Below are 3,664 nucleotides of genomic sequence, written 5' to 3' on the forward strand. Positions count from 1 at the left end.
AGACAAAGTTACTAACTACTAATGATCATGTAATGAAGACACAAACATAGATAAGCACATAACATAGAAAACGAAAAACAGAGAAAGTAAGAACAAGGAATGAGTCCACCTTAGTGATGTCCTTGAGCTCTTCTATGTCTCTTCCTTGTCTTTGCTGCTCCTCCTTCATTGCTTTTAGATCTTCTCTGATTTCATGAAGGATGATGGAGTGCTCTTGATGTTCCACCCTTAGTTGCTTCCAATAATTGTGTGGAAGAAAATGTATCCCCTGAGGTATCTCAGGGATCTCTTGATTTGCAGTCAAATGTTCTACCACTGAGCTATAGACCCTTGATGGAAGCTTTTGTCTTCCTTTTCCTCTTTCTAGAGGTTTCTCTGGCCTTAGGTGCCATCAATGGTTATGGAAAAAAAACAAAAAAGCTATGCTTTTACCACACCAAACTTAGAATGTTGCTCGCCCTCGAGCAAAAGAAGAAAGAATAGAAGAATAAGAAGAAGATATGGAGGAGATAGATGGGAGTGTGTATTCGGCCATATGGGTGGGATTGGGTGGGAGAGAGATGTTGAATTTTTGAAGGTAGTGGGTGTATGGATGTGAGTGGTAAATGGAAAAAAAAAAAAGAAGGGATGATCATGAATGGAAAGAGAGATGATGAGGTAGGTGGGGATCCTGTGGGGTCCACAGATCCTGAGATGATCCTGTGGGGTCCACAGATCCTGAGGTGTCAAGGCATTTACATCCCTGCACCAATTTAGGCATGTAAAATGCCCTTGCACACAACTCTGGGCGTTCAGCGCCAGGTTGGTGCCCATTTTGGGCGTTCAACGCCCCTTTGCTGCCATTTCTGAAGTTGAACGCCAGAACCATGCTTGTTCTGGGCGTTCAGCGCCAGGATGCTCCCATTCTGGGCGTTCAGCGCCAGAACTATGCTCTGTTCTGGCGTTTGAACGCCAGACAGATGCTCCTCCAGGTTGTGATTTTTCTTCTGCTGTTTTTGATTCCGTTTTCAATTTTTATATTTATTTTGTGACTCCTCATGATCATGAACCTATAAAGACACATAACTAAGAAAAATATAGTTAGATAAATAAACATTGGGTTGCCTCCCAACAAGCGCTTCTTTAATGTCAATAGCTTGACAGTGGGCTCTCATGGAGCCTCACAAATGTGCAGAGCTTTGTTGAGACTCTCCAACACCAAACTTAGAGTTTGGATATGGGAGTTCAACACCAAACTTAGAGTTTGGTTGTGGCCTCCCAATACCAAACTTAGAGTTTGACTGTGGGGGCTCTGGTTGACTCTGCTTGGAGAGAAGCTTTTTCTGCTTCCTCTCCATGGTTGCAGAGGGAGATCCTTGAGTTTTAAACACAAGGGAGTTCTCATTCCATTGAAGGAATATTTCACCTCTGTCAACATAAATCACAGCTCTTGCTGTGGCCAGGAAAGGTCTTCCTAGGATGATGGATTCATCCTCTTCCTTTCCAGTATCCAGGACTATGAAATCAGCAGGGATGTAAAGGCCTTCAACCTTTACTAACACGTCCTCTACTCGTCCATAAGCCTGTTTTCTAGAGCTGTCCGCCATCTCTAATGAGATTTTAGCAGCTTGCACCCCATAGATTCCCAGTTTCTCTATTACAGAGAGGGGCATGAGGTTTATTCCTGAACCAAGGTCACACAGAGCCTTAAAGATCATGGTGCCTATGGTACAGGGTATTATGAACTTTCCAGGATCCTGTCTCTTCTGAGGCAATGTCAGTTGATCCAGATCACTTAGTTCATTGATGAACAAGGGAGGTTCAACTTCCCAAGCATCAATACCAAACAATTTGGCATTCAGCTTCATGATTGCACTAAGAAACTTGGCAGTTTGCTCTTTAGTAACATCCTCATTCTCTTCAGAAGAGGAATACTCATCAGAGCTCATGAAGGGCATAAGGAGGGTTAATGGAATCTCTATGGTCTCTAGATGAGTCTCAGATTCCTTTGGTTCCTCAGAGGGAAGCTCCTTATTGATCACTGGACGTCCCAGGAGGTCTTCCTCCTTGGGATTCACGTCCTCTCCTCTCCTCACAGGTTCGGCCATGGCGCTTATGTCAATGGCCTTGCACTCTCCTTTTGGATTCTCTTCTGTATTGCTTGGGAGAGTACTAGGAGGGATTTCAGTGATCCTTTTACTCAGCTGGCCCACTTGTGCTTCCAGATTTCTAATGGAAGACCTTGTTTCATTCATGAAACTTACAGTGGCCTTAGATAGATCAGAGACTAGATTTGCTAAATTAGAAGCATTTTGTTCAGAGTTCTCTGTCTGTTGCTGAGTTGATGATGGAAAAGGTTCGCCATTGCTAAACCTGTTTCTTCCACCATTATTAAAGCCTTGTTGAGGCTTTTGATCCTTCCATGAGAAATTTGCATGATTTCTCCATGTTGAGTTATAGGTGTTTCCATAAGGTTCACCTAAGTAATTTACCTCTGCTATTGCAGGGTTCTCAGGATCATAGGCTTCTTCTTCAGGAGAAGCCTCTTGAGTACTGTTGGATGCAGCTTGCATTCCATGCAGACTCTGAGAGATCATATTGACTTGCTGAGTCAATATTTTATTCTGAGCCAATATGGCATTCAGAGTATCAACTTCAAGAACTCCCTTCTTCATAGGCGTCCCATTGCTCACAGGATTCCTTTCAGAAGTGTACATGAACTGGTTATTAGCAACCATGTCAATGAGTTCTTGGGCTTCTGCAGGCGTTTTCTTTAGGTGAATGGATCCACCTGCAGAAGTGTCCAGTGACATCTTTGATAGCTCAGATAAACCATCATAGAATATATCCAGGATGGTCCATTCTGAAAGCATGTCAGAAGGACACTTTTTGGTCAACTGTTTGTATCTTTCCCAAGCTTCATAGAGGGATTCACCTTCTTTCTGTCTGAAGGTTTGAACATCAGCTCTAAGCTTGCTCAGCTTTTGAGGAGGAAAGTACTTGGCTAAGAAAGTCGTGACCAGCTTATCCCAAGAGTTCAGGCTGTCTTTGGGTTGAGAATCCAACCATAATCTAGCTCTGTCTCTTACAGCAAAAGGGAAAAGCATGAGCCTGTAGACTTCAGGATCTACTCCATTAGTCTTAACAGTATCACATATCTGCAAGAATTCAGTTAAGAACTGAAAGGGATCTTCAGATGGAAGTCCATGAAACTTGCAGTTCTGCTGCATCAGAGAAACTAATTGAGGTTTCAGCTCAAAGTTGTTTGCTCCAATGGCAGGAATGGAGATGCTTCTTCCATGTAAATTGGAATTAGGTGCAGTGAAGTCACCAAGCATCTTCCTTATATTATTATTATTTTTGGCTGCCATCTCCTTTTCCTGTTCGAAAATTTCTGAAAGGTTATCTCTGGATTGTTGTATTTTAGCTTCTCTTAATTTTTTCTTCGGAGTCCTTTCAGGTTCTGGATCTGCTTTAACAAGAATGTTCTTGTCCTTGCTCCTGCTCATATGACAAAGAAGATGGCACAGAAAAAATAGTAATAATAATATGGATCCTTTATACCACAGTATAGGGATCCTTGTGTTAGTAGAAGAAAAGAAGGGAAGAAAATCTGAACTCAGAGAGAGAGGGGGTTCGGATTTTTGGAGAGTTGAAGGAAAGATGTTAGTATATCAATAAACAA

The 3,664-nt window shown here is 42.3% G+C and overlaps 1 non-coding gene across 1 annotated transcript; it reads left to right on the forward strand.

The window, feature by feature from the left end:
- Nucleotides 1-2,846: 2,846 nt before the first annotated feature.
- On the forward strand, nucleotides 2,847-2,954 carry LOC112767602 (small nucleolar RNA R71). Its single transcript, XR_003185043.1, has one exon. It is a non-coding gene; the product is annotated as a small nucleolar RNA R71 (small nucleolar RNA).
- Nucleotides 2,955-3,664: the final 710 nt, after the last annotated feature.

The sequence above is a fragment of the Arachis hypogaea genome, chromosome 17, assembly GCF_003086295.3.
Source record: "Arachis hypogaea cultivar Tifrunner chromosome 17, arahy.Tifrunner.gnm2.J5K5, whole genome shotgun sequence".
In the NCBI taxonomy this organism is placed as follows: domain Eukaryota; kingdom Viridiplantae; phylum Streptophyta; class Magnoliopsida; order Fabales; family Fabaceae; genus Arachis; species Arachis hypogaea.